The sequence below is a fragment of the Drosophila ananassae genome (assembly GCF_017639315.1).
Source record: "Drosophila ananassae strain 14024-0371.13 chromosome 4 unlocalized genomic scaffold, ASM1763931v2 tig00000054, whole genome shotgun sequence".
NCBI classification, from domain to species: domain Eukaryota; kingdom Metazoa; phylum Arthropoda; class Insecta; order Diptera; family Drosophilidae; genus Drosophila; species Drosophila ananassae.
Genome location: NW_025319037.1, coordinates 5,476,172 through 5,493,354, shown reverse-complemented (window position 1 = coordinate 5,493,354; position 17,183 = coordinate 5,476,172). Strand labels below are relative to the sequence as shown.

Here is a 17,183-nt window from a genome sequence, read left to right as displayed (position 1 = left end):
ATGTACAATTCATGCAAGAGTATATTTCTCTAGGCCCTGACGAAATTCTCACCAACGATGGAAGGGTATTCTACATGCCACATCACCCTGTACTTGGAAAGAAACTACGAGTAGTTTTTGACAATTCATTCCAAGATTCTTCTGGTCGATTTCATTCAACGAAACCTGTTTGATGTATGCGTACGCTTTCGTTTACATAAATACGTTTTTTCTGCGGACATTATCAAGATGTTCAGGCAAATCTGGATCAACAAGCACCACAGCAACTATCAACGTATCGTTTGGAGAGAACATCCTTCAGCTCCACTTCTACATTGCCAGCTCTGCACTGTAACCTATGGCACTGCGTGTGCACTATTTTTGGCTGTACGGGTTCTTGAGCAACTGGCCAGAGACTACCAACATTTGCATCCAACTGCTGCGCGCATTCTTCTTGAAGATTTCTACGTTGATGACGTCTTAACAGGAGCTGACACCAAGGAGAAGCTTCTACAATACAAACAAGAACTAACTCAATTAATGTCTTGTGCTCAACTCAAACTTGGAAAATGAATTTCCAACAGCAGCCGCGTTGTCGACCCTGAGACAACAATCACAATCAACACATCATACAGTCCTCTCGAAACTACGAACAAGGTTTTGGGAATTATTTTTGGGAATTTGCCATACAAAAAATCTTTGCCCAGCGAGGGAAAGATTACAAAACGGCAAGTTGTCTCGCATATTCGACCCACTTGGATTGCTGGCTCCAGTGGTTATTCAATTCAAAATCCTGTTCCAATAACTTTGGGTTCTCAACTTAGACTGGGACAGCCCGCTACCGCTCAACCTGGAAGATTGGTACCTCAAATGCAGGCACGATATCCACACGCTCAATCAACTTGAGGTTCCACGCTACATTGGCAACTCTACTAACACAATAGAATTGCACGCCTTCTCTGACGCATCTATAAAAGCCAACGCCGCTGTCGTTTACAGTAGAGTCACTCTCCCTGATGGTAACATACAGGTTACTCTTATTGCTGCAAAGACTCGTGTTGCACCGTTCAAAACACAAACACTTCCACGCCTGGAATTGTGCGGCGCACTGCTACTAAGTCGACTCATGAACTCAGTCAAAACTGCACTGAAAAACTACAACGTCACTGTTCCCGCCTGGTGCGACTCTACCATTGTTTTGGCTTGGCTCTCACACATTCCTGCCAAACTGAAGACTTTCGTCGCAAACGTCAAATCAGATGACAACCCTGCTGACTGCGTTTCAAGGGGCTGCTAGCTGCTGACTTAGTAAACTACAACTACAACTATTAAACTACAAATCAAAATTGCGCACCCTCTCACCGCAAATCGACAAACATGGACTCCTGCGAGTGGGTGGTCCCTCAGGTAACTCAGAACTGCCAGCGGATGTGCAGCATTCAATAATTCTGCCCAAATCTCATCGCATAACGAAGCTCATTCTGGAACATGAGCACCGGATTCACTTACATCCTAGTGTATCGGCGTTATTCGTGATCGCCCGCCAACGCTACTGGGTATTTGGCGCACGCAACCTTATTCGAAAGATCACGCATGACTGTCTAAAATGCTTTAAACAACGCCAACTCACATCTTACCAATTCATGTCGGCAGGCATTCCCGTTTGCAAACACTGGCTGAGACTACGCCGGGCCAATCACCCTCAAGGTTCACAAGGGACGAAATCCACGCAAGGAAAAAGGTTACATCTGTCTCTTCGTATGCCTAGCCACTTCTGCCTTGCATTTGGAATTGGCTACAGATCTTACAACCGACACATTCTTGGCGGCACTCAGACGATTCATCTCTCGCCGCGGAAAATGCTCGCAAATGTATAGCGACAACTTCATCGGGGCAGACGAACACAACAACACTGTACTGGGCCCTGGCGGACGAAGGAATTAACTGGAATTTCATTCCCCCCTATGAACCACACTGGGGTGGCAAATGGGAATCAGCTGTGCGCTCTGTCAAACTGCACCTTCATAGAGTCATTGGCAAGAATGTCCCCACTTTTGAGAAAATGCACACTCTTCTCGCCCAAATAGAAGCTGTGGTCAACTCACGTCCCCTATTCTCAACTTCGGAGACTGAGGTCAACTATCTGTCGCCAGCACACTTCCTCATTGGTCGTCCTTACACGACAGTACCAGAAGGCGATCTATCAAATGTACCAATCAACTGTTTGGATTATTGGCAACAGACTCAAGCTATGCTGCAAGGCTTCTGGAAACAATGGCACATGGAATATCTTGCATCACTTCAGCATCGGCCAAAGTGAATGAACAAATCTGTCAACATTGCCAAAGATGACATTGTACTCCTTAAGGATTCTCACACACCGCCAGCAGCTTGGGCTCTCGCAAGAGTCATCGAAACATATCCAGGGAAGGATGGAATAGTCCGCGCTGTACGACTCAGGACTCCAACTGGAGAAACAACCCGTCCAATTGTCAAGATCGCCCTATTACCAAATTCCGAAACAGTTTTTCAGGAAAGGCCTGAATGTTAATTATCTATTCTGTTTGAAAACTGAATTTATCTGTAACGGTTCTTTCCTTATGTACTTAAAAGAGAATGTTCTAGAAGCGTCTGTGGCAAGCTCGCCGCGTTTAGTTTTTGCTTTGCCTTTGGTTGTGTCAGATGGCGAAGTCGAGTGATTGCACCAGCAATTAATTCCTTTAAAGACCTATGTTAATCATCAACCAGTGTGATTAAAAACGTAGATGAACATATATTGTACCCTAGATTGGAATCATAACAGCATCAAAATCTTTGTCTAGGAAATCTGCGGGAACATGGTTGCAACGAGCTTGAACATTACATTGGCTAGTTGAACTGTTTTTTCTAAAAGCATTGGACCGTGGAGAAAGAATACCACACTTATTGTGTATACACACAATATATTCTAAGCAATATTATCTGGAATGGCACTGCTGTCTTAGGTAACAATTATCAATTGCTCAACATGTCAATCTAGAAGAATTCTCTTTGAAATATTTACAATACCCTTTAGATTGTTATCGTTCATAAAAGTGAAATTAAAAATTGTGTGAACATTTTCTAGACAGACTTGGCATTAAAATCGCCGTTTATAACTGAACCCGTTCTTGATAAAGACGCAAAAGAAACAAGATCATTGCACCTTGTTCAAAAGAAATAATTTTAGGATTGTCTTCAGCATAGACACTGAAAATATAAAATTCATTTCTTAGGTTGATCATATAGACTCCAATTGTTTCTATATCAATATTACTGTCACCTTGTCTAAGACTTTAATGTTTCTTTTAAAAATTCCAACTCCTACATACCATCGGAACGAGGTTTACATACAAAATATAGTTTACCAAACTATAAATGGAATTGTTAAAGAGCCAAATTACTGACAAAGTTTCTATGTCTATATTATTAACTAAAAATAGTAAATAATATAAAAATTTTATTCAAGAATACATTTAATAATGGCTTATTATTATTAGCAGTTTTGCTCTGAATGTTATATTTTAAGATTTTTAGAGGCAATTTTAATATTTTTTAAAAGGATCTTGGTAATTGAGATTCAATGACTTTTAATCCAAATCCAAAACAATACAATAAATAAACAATAAACAATAAACAATAAACAATAAACAATAAACAATAAACAATAAACAATAAACAATAAACAATAAACAATAAACAATAAACAATAAACAATAAACAATAAACAATAAACAATAAACAATAAACAATAAACAATAAACAATAAACAATAAACAATAAACAATAAACAATAAACAATAAACAATAAACAATAAACAATAAACAATAAACAATAAACAATAAACAATAAACAATAAACAATAAACAATAAACAATAAACAATAAACAATAAACAATAAACAATAAACAATAAACAATAAACAATAAACAATAAACAATAAACAATAAACAATAAACAATAAACAATAAACAATAAACAATAAACAATAAACAATAAACAATAAACAATAAACAATAAACAATAAACAATAAACAATAAACAATAAACAATAAACAATAAACAATAAACAATAAACAATAAACAATAAACAATAAACAATAAACAATAAACAATAAACAATAAACAATAAACAATAAACAATAAACAATAAACAATAAACAATAAACAATAAACAATAAACAATAAACAATAAACAATAAACAATAAACAATAAACAATAAACAATAAACAATAAACAATAAACAATAAACAATAAACAATAAACAATAAACAATAAACAATAAACAATAAACAATAAACAATAAACAATAAACAATAAACAATAAACAATAAACAATAAACAATAAACAATAAACAATAAACAATAAACAATAAACAATAAACAATAAACAATAAACAATAAACAATAAACAATAAACAATAAACAATAAACAATAAACAATAAACAATAAACAATAAACAATAAACAATAAACAATAAACAATAAACAATAAACAATAAACAATAAACAATAAACAATAAACAATAAACAATAAACAATAAACAATAAACAATAAACAATAAACAATAAACAATAAACAATAAACAATAAACAATAAACAATAAACAATAAACAATAAACAATAAACAATAAACAATAAACAATAAACAATAAACAATAAACAATAAACAATAAACAATAAACAATAAACAATAAACAATAAACAATAAACAATAAACAATAAACAATAAACAATAAACAATAAACAATAAACAATAAACAATAAACAATAAACAATAAACAATAAACAATAAACAATAAACAATAAACAATAAACAATAAACAATAAACAATAAACAATAAACAATAAACAATAAACAATAAACAATAAACAATAAACAATAAACAATAAACAATAAACAATAAACAATAAACAATAAACAATAAACAATAAACAATAAACAATAAACAATAAACAATAAACAATAAACAATAAACAATAAACAATAAACAATAAACAATAAACAATAAACAATAAACAATAAACAATAAACAATAAACAATAAACAATAAACAATACGGTAAACTGTACGGTATTGAATACCGAGCTCTACAGAAAGCGCAACATTTCACTTAACGAGTCATGGCTTCATTTTACTGCGGATGAATCTGATCGCGAAGCGGTAGAGCAACTTCTTCAGCAGCAGCACAAAAATGCTGTAGAGCTCGAAGAAAATTTAAATCCCGGAGGCCATGAAACATTATTGGAAAATAATAATACTGCTATTCAACGCATTGCATTGGCACCGGGAGAAGGCCGCCGTCCAACAAGCTTAACGCTTGACGAAGATGCAGAGGAACTTTCATTTCCAACTATTTCTTGCTGAGAAATATTTAAAGGAAATACAACCTATGCGAAAAAAGCCAGATCCCAAATCCGTTTTTAATTCCATTTCCATTGCTTTACGCAAAAAATCCGGAGCAGTGACCTCTGGTAATCTGCGAGATGAGTCATTTGTACATAGACTTGTGAAACATGGCTACCACATCCTCAAAGGCTTACGGTCTGCACCTGCTCATTGGGAGGCTGAGAAAAAGAAAGTGATCATCATGATTCGACAATTCGGGTTGCCAACGTTCTTTATTACTCTTTCCGCTGCTGAAACTAAGTGGAGTGGAACTTTTAGTTATCATTTCTCTTCTATTGGACAATAGGGTTATAAGCGAGGAAGAAGCGGCAGCTCTTTCCAGCTCCGAAAAGACTCGGTTAATCCGATCCGATCCAGTGACGTGCTCTCGATACTTCGATTACAGGTTGCGACAATTAATGAAATTGTTCAGAACCGATATATTCGGGGAATTCAATCTTTCCCATTTTTATTGGAGAATCGAATTTCAGCACGGAGGATCTCCGCATTCTCATTGCATGTACTGGCTTGCTGGGGCTCCTAAGCTCGACGACACCGAAAATACCGAGCAAGTAATAAACTTTATCGATAGGTTTATTACCACAAATGGAGACGGTCCTGAACTACAAGAAGTAATTCAGTATCAACGTCACAAGCACAGTTCATCTTGCCTAAGAGAGTTACGCGGACAGGAGTTTTGCCGATTCAATATGCCACACCCTCCTATGCCCGAAACGCTTGTTTTGCATCCCATAGAAGAAAACGAAGTAAATGTTGAAGAACATAAAACTTTGTACAAAAAAATTAAGAAAACTTTAAGAACCATTCCTAATGAAGACGCAGCTTTATTAAATAATTTTGAATATTTTCGGTCCCACCTTGATACTAATTTTAAAGCCTACAAATTAGCCTTATGTTCAAGCTTGAAAAAGCCAAAAATTTTTCTTTGCAGACAATTTTCCGACCGACTGCTGAATGCTTATAATAGAGATATTCTAGGCTTACACAGAGCTAATATGGATATTCAATTTATCCTAGATGCCTACGCCTGTTGTAGTTACATCATTAACTACATAAACAAATCAAACAGAGGCGTATCGCAATTGCTCCATGAAGCCATGGCAGAAATAAGCCATAGGAATATATCTATTAAAAGGAAATTTCAGCACCTAGGGAACAAGTTTATTAACGCTTCAGAAATATCAGCCCAGGAAGCATCATACAATATTTTGGGGCTGCATATGTCGGAGGCAAGTGAAAGTACAATTTTTATAAACACTTGCCATTCAGACAAACGAGTTCGATTGGCTCGCTCAAATGAAGAATTAGAGCGACTACCAAACAACTCGGTGAATTTTTTTGAGCGCAATATTCTTGACCGATATGTGCAAAGGCATGAGCAGCTGGAAGGAATTTGTTTAGCAGATTTTGCAGCTTGGTACAGATTTCATAAGCGCAATTCACGATCTGCCGCTAATCATAGTGAGGACTATGATGAAGCAAACGATTTGGAGGTTGATGTTGAAGACGAAGTTGCTGAGCAAAACTATCCACTGATGGACGGGTTTGGTTACGTTAAAAAACGTAAGCATCCCCTGATTCTTAGATGGGTTCGGTTTAGCATTAACTCTTCACCATCGGATTATTTCCGAGAGCATTTTATGCTCTTCTATCCTTGGCGAAATGAAGAAGCTGAACTTCTTTCCAACGACATTGAAAACACATTCAGAACTAATCATGAATCTATTAGGATCATGAAGAGAAACTATGATGTGTTTGATGATATGGAGTTAGAAAGAGTTCTTGAAGATTTGCAAGAGGATAGGGGGATAATAATCCCAATTTGGAAGAACCCGCCTCCCAATTTTTAGACGAAGAATTTAGAGCTTTAGCAGTGCCTAATATAGAGCGGAACGTAAATATTCTTCAAGATGACAATGCAACGAATAATCCTGAAGAAGATGGCGAACTTCAATTAATTAGAATCCCCCCGTTAGTTTCCAATGATGACCTTTGCTCGCTAACTCGGTCCCTCAACTACAAACAAAGACAATATTATGCACATGTAATGCATAATGTTGTTTGTAAAAATATATTTTACGAATATGTTGGTGGAGGGGCCGGTGTAGGGAAAAGCAGACTGATTACAACCATATATCAGTCAGTGACTTGGCGAGCCAATAAGCTTCCTGGTGCTACGGATTCGGCAAAAGTTTTATTATGTGCTCCAACTGGAAAAGCTGGTTTTGGAATTGAAGGATTAACTCTTCATTCAGTTTTTTCTCTACCAATTAATCAGGCCTCACGTCCCTGAAGACCTTTAAGCAATGATAGTTTAAATTCATTGCAAACTGATAGATCTTCAATTAATTATAATTGATGAAATTTCCATGGTTGGCTCAAAAATGCTTTCATTTTTGGATCAGAGGCTTCGTCAAATTTTCCGATGCCCAGACTTATGTTTTGGGGGAAAATCTATTATGTATAGTTTTTGGAGACCTAAAGCAGCTTTCCCCAGTTTGGAGACAGTTGGATATTTTCGGAGAGGACGAATAATCCTTATAGCGTTTTAGCAGGAAATAGCCTATGGAGCACAAGCCTTAAATAAATTATCTGAGGCTTGTATGACAATTGCAGACATAGAGCTCCTAAAACAAAGAGTTGTTTCACCTAGCGAAGTTCCAGATGATGCCATTTATTTATTTTCTTCTAACGAAGAAGTAAACCATTTCAATTCCATTAAATTAGCGCAAATTGGGACGGAAGAATTGGTTTCCACTGCAGTTGATACAGTGAAAACTGCGAACATATCTGCGCGAAATAGAGAAAATATGCTCAAAATATGAAAACCTCTGAAACTCAGGTTTTACCATATGTTCTTCATCTCAAAATAACTGCTAAATATATGGTTACCGTTAATATTGACACAAATGACGGACTTGTAAATGGAGCAACTGGTCAGCTAAAGCAAATTGACCATTGCGTAGTTAAGGGGGCAGGATGGTTTGAAACTTCAAAAAAATTTTTTTCAGAAATTTTTTATATAATAGAACATTATCTTAGGAATATCCTGTGAAAGTTTCATGTCGATCGGGCTAAAACTTGCTGAGATACCGATTTTCTAGTTTTTTTCTCTCCATATACTTTCCATTGCTTCTAAAACTTTAGACGCGTTTTTCTCAAAAAACTTTTTCAAGTCGGTGCGTAACGTAACTCAAAAAATAATGCTCGGATCTAAATAAAATTTTGCACACATCTTTAATGCAAATACTTGCGGATGAACGAACGATTTTTGTTTTTTAAATTTTTTTTTACCATTTTTACGGGCAATAATGGGCGGATTTTTACGTAAAAATGGTACCTCCGACTTTACAACCGCGCCAAAAATTCAAAATCGAATATTTTTCAAAATGGTTTCGTTCATCCGCACAAGAAACTAATATTTTAAGTAAATCAATTCAATTTTTTTATTTCCGATAGCACTGTAAGGCCAGACTTTACGCACCGCAAGAGACCAATTTTTGGAAGCGACTCCGGCCGACTGCCCGTCACGGGATAAATTATAATTATTTTTTAAAAAAAAAAATTCCTAGATACTCTCCAAATATAGCCATTAATCGTGTAAAAAATGGAATTGATATATTTACTCAGACATAAAAAAAAAAAATCTCAAAAATCTGCTATTTTTCAGCCTCCGAAACCATCCTGCCCCCTTAATGGCTCAAATATAATACCGCGACTTTGGATTAATTTTTTCGAGCTCATGGTTGGTGCAATCGCCAGATCAAAAGTTCGAAATATTCCAGTTCCCGAATAGACTCCTATAGTAAAAGCCTCTCGAGTTTTTCAGTGTGGAAGATCAGAGCATGCTTCTGTTGACAGAAAACAATTTCCAATTGTTCCTGCTGAGGCTATTACCATCCATAAAAGCCAAGGAGCAACATATAGCAAAGTCGCAGTGTATCTAAAAAGAGGCATTAAACGAGCTTCGCTATATGTTGGATGCAGTAGAGCTACTAGCGCATCGGGACTTTTTCTTTTAGGCGACTTTGTTCCTCCAACAAGATTTGGAGCTCTAAATGTCCAAGCCGAACTTCAAAATTTAAGAGAGGAAATTACGAGCTTGTGGTTAACAGAAACGAAGCAAACTGCCTATATTACCATAATGTTGAGTCTCTTCGAAGCCATCGCGAAAATATTTTTAACGACCCTATTATTTGTTCTGCAAATTTTCTTTGTTTTGTCGAAACTTGGACTCTTCCCAGCGAAGATTTCTCTTTCGGTATTTCGATATTATAAAAAGAATTGAAAGCAATCGATTAAATGGTTTTGGGAAAAATGGAATAATTATTTATGCCAAGCAAAACATTTCTTAAAAAGATAGTGTTTTTGTTTGAGACAACCAAGTCTTCAAATCCCAGAACCATATATCAATCAATTGCTTTAAATATCTTGTTACATATTTTATTGTTGTTTATAGGAATCCTGCGTATCCTATAACACAATTTCGAAATGAAGTTATGGCGGATGTAGAAAGAATACGCAGATTAGATAATAATAGCAAATTGGTAATATTAGGAGATTTTAATACTTGAAGAGGCTTTAAGGGAACATAACCTTAGTCTAATCAATAATATTGCAATTACAAAACATTTAACGCAAATTGATTGGATATTTGCTGAAAATGAGCTGAGGAATGCTGCAGCTATTACGTACAAAACAATCTACAGTCATCATGATGGAATTTTCTTTAGTTATTAATTTATTTAATTTATTTATTTATCATATTTATTATAAATTTATTTATTCAATTCATTAACATAAATTGTAAATATTTATAGAAATCTGTAATATTCTTGTAGATTAAGATAAATTATTTATTTAAAAAAGTGCAATACAGATTAATTTATTTATTTCCCTCTCGTGGATTGAGACCTTGTCGTGGTGAGGGGGCTGAGTATGTGAGGATTCATAATAAACATCACGGAAACCAGCCAAAAAAATTATAGTATATTTTATATATAGCAAATTTATAAAATTCCACATGGAACTAACTAAAAAAACACCAAAATTATGCCAATTCCGATCCTTATATGACAGATATAAACATCGGATTTAAAAAATACCAAAACTATGCCAATTCCGATCATTCTATGACAGATACAGAATATAGTACAATTTATACTGCCATTTTGATGATAAAATATTTTGGCTAAATAAAACATGTGTGGAAAGTCCGAACCCTCTAACTTAAGAAACAGCAAAGTTATGGCATTTCCGATCAATCAGTTATATGGGCAGCTATAGGATATCGTCGCCCGATCCTTATGAAATTTGACAGATCGGATTATGTTGCCCAAAATAGAATCTGAACTAAGTCCCATTTTTCTAACTTAAAAACACCAAAATTATGCCAATTCCGATCCTTATATGACAGATATAGGATATAGTAGGCTGATCCTTATGCAATTTTGTTGAAAAGATATTTTGGTCAAATATAACATGTGTGGAAAGTCCGAACCCTCTAACTTAAAAAACAGTGAAGTTATGGCATTTCCGATCAATCAGTTATATGGGCGGCTATGGGATATAGTCGCCCGATCCTTGTGAAATTTGGCAGATCGGATTATGTTGCCCAAAATGGAATCTGAACTAAGTTCCATCTTTCTAACTTAAAAAACACCAAAGTTATGCCAATTTCGATCGTTCTATGACAGCTATAGGATATAGTCGGCCGATCCTTATGAAATTTCGTACATAAGATACTTTGGTCAAATATAACATCCAACAAGATTTGGAGCTCTAAATGTCCAAGCCGAACTTCAAAATTTAAGAGAGGAAATTACGAGCTTGTGGTTAACAGAAACGAAGCAAACTGCCTATATTACCATAATGTTGAGTCTCTTCGAAGCCATCGCGAAAATATTTTTAACGACCCTATTATTTGTTCTGCAAATTTTCTTTGTTTTGTCGAAACTTGGACTCTTCCCAGCGAAGATTTCTCTTTCGGTATTTCGATATTATAAAAAGAATTGAAAGCAATCGATTAAATGGTTTTGGGAAAAATGGAATAATTATTTATGCCAAGCAAAACATTTCTTAAAAAGGTAGTGTTTTTGTTTGAGACAACCAAGTCTTCAAATCCCAGAACCATATATCAATCAATTGCTTTAAATATCTTGATACATATTTTATTGTTGTTTATAGGAATCCTGCGTATCCTATAACACAATTTCGAAATGAAGTTATGGCGGATGTAGAAAGAATACGCAGATTAGATAATAATAGCAAATTGGTAATATTAGGAGATTTTAATCTATGCAGATCCAGGAGCACTGATCAACTTGAAGAGGCTTTAAGGGAACATAACCTTAGTCTAATCAATAATATTGCAATTACAAAACATTTAACGCAAATTGATTGGATATTTGCTGAAAATGAGCTGAGGAATGCTGCAGCTTTTACGTACAAAACAATCTACAGTCATCATGATGGAATTTTCTTTAGTTATTAATTTGTTTAATTTATTTATTTATCATATTTATTATAAATTTATTTATTCAATTCATTAACATAAATTGTAAATATTTATAGAAATCAGTAATATTCTTGTAGATTAAGATAAATTATTTATTTAAAAAAGTGCAATACAGATTAATTTATTTATTTCCCTCTCGTGGATTGAGACCTTGTCGTGGTGAGGGGGCTGAGTATGTGAGGATTCATAATAAACATCACGGAAACCAGCATCAATCATTTGTTTTAATTAGTTTATAAAAAAATTATAGTATATTTTATATATAGCAAATTTATAAAATTCCACATGGAACTAACTAAAAAAACACCAAAATTATGCCAATTCCGATCCTTATATGACAGATATAAACATCGGATTTAAAAAATACCAAAACTATGCCAATTCCGATCATTCTATGACAGATACAGAATATAGTACAATTTATACTGCCATTTTGATGATAAAATATTTTGGCTAAATATAACATGTGTGGAAAGTCCGAACCCTCTAACTTAAGAAACAGCAAAGTTATGGCATTTCCGATCAATCAGTTATATGGGCAGCTATAGGATATCGTCGCCCGATCCTTATGAAATTTGACAGATCGGATTATGTTGCCCAAAATAGAATCTGAACTAAGTCCCATTTTTCTAACTTAAAAACACCAAAATTATGCCAATTCCGATCCTTATATGACAGCTATAGGATATAGTCGGCCGATCCTTATGAAATTTTGTACATAAGATACTTTGGTCAAATATAACATGTGTGGAAAGTCCCAACCCTCTAACTTAAAAAACACCAAGTTATGGCATTTCCGATCAATCAGTGATATGTCAGCTATAGGATATAGTCGACCGATCCCGTTCCGACTTATATACTGCCTGCAAAGCAAAGAAGGATGTGTGCAAAGTTTCCACTCGATAGCTTTAAAACTGAGAGACTAGTTTGCGTAGAAACGGACAGACGGACATGCTCATATCGACTAAGGAGGTGATCCTGATCAAGAATATGAAAAATTAATTAAATTAAGGGGTAGGTATAGTTGTATGTCCGTTGCGGGAGAGGCTGTCTTCAGTTGAGTATGATATAATATCCCTGGCGGTTGCCTAGGGTTCTTCCTTCTCGCTGGAAGTTATGTTGGGAGTTACTAACTCCGTTGTTAACGCCCTTGAGGCTGAGTAACCAATTTTACAAGGGAATTGAATTTTACGACTTGTGCCGGAGTTTAGGTAAAGGAGTTCTTTATGTGTGAGACTCAAGTACAAACTGAAACTTAAAGCTAACAAAAATGTATTTCATAGCGGCCGCCCTCGGCCGACCCTATTTGGGCGATCATCTCCTTTAGTTGGGCCGCGGTTTTTCGGGCCTGAGTGACCCGCCGATAGGCCAAGCCGATGCAAATCAAAGCGCAGCATATTGCTCCCGCTATGAACACCATCTGATATATTTGATGATGGTTGATCTTCTCCCCGAACTCCTTGATGTGTTCCAAGTTACGTTCACTCAGCCGGTGAAGGTAAGGAAGACTGAGAACGTTGCGTTCCATATTGACGTTTTGGGAAGGTGAGCTGGCCTCTCCTGGAGCCCTCTACTGGGCTGTGTCATGGTTGACCAATCGGGTTTCGTTGACGGTGGCACCGTCTTCAAAGGTGACGGGGTATGTGCCCCTTATTTGGGCACAGGTGCCATTATCTACACACACTCGAGCCGGGCTATCATTTATAATCACGATCCCCTCATCAACGTAGGTGATGGGGTGTAAATCGCTTTGCTGGATCTCGCAATGTGCCGTGCCTCCAGCGTGGAGCTCTTGAGCGCATGATCTTTTTCGCGCCAGCCGGCAAAATATAGCCCCTGATGTCGAGGAGCTGTTTTCTACTGTGTGGATATTGCCGTCGCATTCAGCAATTACGTTATCTTCCAGCCTGAGTATGGTGTCGTGATGAGACACCGGAACAACGGTGAAACTTGTTGCAGGCCGACTTAATTTTTGGAAACTTAATGATAAAGTGTAAGATGTTATCGGATTATAGAATCTTAACGGACGATACGGACAAAACATCCCTAATCGCGGTCTCGGTGGGCTCTTCCATCCACACACCTTCTAAGTGTACATGATCTAAGATGCTAGGGCTAACAACATTTACTTTGGCAAGCTCTATTGCCAGTATTAAACCCTGCAGTCCCATTGTTATCATCCTATTTCCTATCCTAGTTAAAAGCATCTCGAATAGGTGCCCTTTATCAATTTGGGACTTTTTAGCTGACCTCAGAAGTTGGTTGAGGGTAGCGGAAATTTTTTTAATTTGAATTTGTACTTTATTGTTAATATTGACCTGCCTATTGTTTGCATTTGTTAATTGGAATTCTCAAAATTTAATTTTCTCAAAGTCTTCCGCATCCGGCGTTCCTGCCACTACTTTTAACGCGGTCCCTAGAAAGTCTAAGCTTTTTGCTACTCTATGATGGATACTCAACGAGTCGAGCAGGTCGCGCAGATGGGCGACATCAACAATCAAGAGTTTCTGCATGTGAGACTGAGGGAACATGTTGGACATCCCGTTAGTTTCTTCTATGACGCGCCTATATTCCGAGAGATTCGCTGAATGTTTCACAAAAGCTACTCCCATACTAGAATTCGGCCATCAACGATGGGAATGCATTTAGCTTTAGAATAGTCCGTGATGCGTGCCGATGTTGTGGTCAAAAGAAAAATCAGGGATATGGTTGTGAACCTGTAATTTGGAAGTGCTGTAAGTTTGTTGAAATTGGGTAGCCCACCACCAAAGCGAAGCAAAACTTATACCAAGTGGCTACAAAAAATGGATAATAAAAAATTTAAAAATAATCAGGCGAGGGATAATATAGTTACGCTCGGCCTACCTAAGGTTGTCTTTGTGGACAACCCTCCCCTTAATGAGGACTGTGGTCCCCATGTCCGCTTCAACGGTTTTTTCTTCACACAAAGGTGAGAGTTTGTTGCCCAGGTGTTTGTTGGACTTCACTAGGACTTTTTCGCCAACCTCGAACACTCTATTTCGTCGGGAAGCGTTTTCCCTGTTTCGGAGCTTGTCCTAGGCTATTTTTATCTTATCCTGTATTTCTTATTGTGGCCCATTTGATTGAGTCTGAACCACAGCCGGCCTCTTGTCGATGACCGAATGGATAGATTTGTTGTATTTGGTTGTAGCCAGTAGGATCAGCTCTACGGTATCGCTAATGCCTTTGTCGATTTTAAGGCATCTAGCAAGCTCAACCGGAGGGCTGTGGAAGCGTTCCACCTGTCCGTTTGAGACACAGTGAAGGGGCGGAGCGCTTGAAATGCTAACGCTGAAATGGTTTTCCAGCATGGCCACCATGGTGTGCGAGTTCAACGATGGTTCGTTGTCGCAATATATGACCTTTGCCTTAGGGAAAATGTTCATCAGCTGTAGTAGCGCTGGTTTGAGGTCCTCTATGGATCTAGAGGGGACCGGTTGGACGACGGCAAATTTCGAGGATTTTTCGATGCACGTAAGGAAATACATTTTATACGTGGAGAAGATGTCTACGTCTAGCATTTCTCCTACATGAGATGGGATTGGTGTTTCGCCAAGCTCCTGTTTCTTTGGATGCCTGTCGTATTTAGCCTTGGCGCAAGTCCTGCAGGAATCGACAATTTTTGCGCGGTTCCCACTGCATACGTACAGCCCACCTCCCGTCCAACCGACCGAGGGACGCTGCCGCGTAACGTACGGCTCGAATCGCGGGAATAGATCCGAGACAGATAAGCGAGGAATAGGAGAAAGATATTACGAGGAAGGGTGTTGCATAGATAAGGCGGTTAATATAAGCGATTTAAGATTGTTAGTAGAGCAAAGTGATAAGATGTGGTAGAGACCATTGTAGTCCGAACATAATACCCTGAACGGATCGTGTTGGGCATATGTCGAACTACAATGGCTGAGGAGTAGAGGACGAAAGTTTCTGGTCCTTCTACTAGGAATGTTAAAATTTAAACGTGTTAGTAAATGCTGGCTGTCTATATTTCCATAAATAAGATTATATAGAAACATGACACCCAGCATCGTTCTACGATTTGTTAATGATGGTAAGTTGATTAGTAAAAGTCTACTATGATAAGAGGGGAGGTAAAGATTTGCATCCCAATTAAGTCCCCTAAGAGCAAAAGTAAGGAAGTTTTTTTGTACAGATTCAATGTGATCTTGGTGTACTCCATATTGAGGACTCCAGACACACGATCCATACTCTAGAATCGGACGGACCAGTGATGTATATAACGTTTTAGTTATGTACGGGTCATTAAATTCTTTTGACCATCTTTTAATAAAACCAAGCACACCCATAGCTTTATTAACCATGGTAGATACATGGTCGGTAAATTTAAGTTTCAAATCTAATAGGACACCTAGATCGTTAACCTGAGTTAATCGTTCTAAGGCGTTCCCATAGAGAAAGTACATAGCCTGGTGAGGACTAGATCGGTAAAAAGACATGAGTTTACATTTCGATCCATTAAGCTTTAGGTTATTTGCTAAACACCAATTTTGAAGTTTATCCAAATCGGATTGAAGTCTAGACTGGGCGCTAGTGAATTTATACTGAAGGCATAGCTTAACGTCATCAGCGTACATAAGTACAAGTGAATTAGTTAAGGCAAGGGGCAAGTCGTTAATAAACAGATTAAAAAGTAGGGGTCCAAGATGGCTTCCTTGGGGCACCCCCGATGTGGCGCGGACTAAACGCGAGGTAACATCTTTAAAGAAAACACGTTGGGTTCTCCCTGATAAGTAGCTCAAAATCCACATAAGAAGATCAGTTGGGAATCCCAAAAGACTGAGTTTACTTTTAAGAAGCGAATGGTTAACAGAGTCAAATGCTTTACTGAAGTCAGTGTATATGACGTCTGTTTGTAAGCCATTCCGGAAGCCATCCGTGATAAAAGATGTTAGCTCCAATAAGTTGGTAGTGGTGGAGCGGCGCTTCATGAAGCCATGCTGGCACGGAGTTATTATTGAACTACATAGGTGTTGCAAATGTGGAGTGATAAGTTTTTCAAAAAGCTTTGGAATTGCTGACAATTTAGAGATGCCTCTATAATTAGCAGCGTCGGATTTTTTCCCGTTTTTATGCAGCGGAATAATGAAGGATTCCTTCCACATAAGGGGAAAGATCGAAGTTTCCAGCGATAGATTAAAGAGTTTAACAAGCGGTTTGCACAGTGCCTCGGCGCAGTACTTCAGAACACAGCCTGGTACTCCATCAGGGCCTGGC

General features: G+C 37.0%; 1 protein-coding gene across 13 annotated transcripts in view; it reads right to left on the bottom strand.

The window, feature by feature from the left end:
* LOC6501778 (protein unc-13 homolog B) overlaps positions 1–17,183 on the bottom strand; it is a 279,574-nt gene that overhangs the window by 88,706 nt on the left and 173,685 nt on the right. The window lies entirely within an intron of this gene.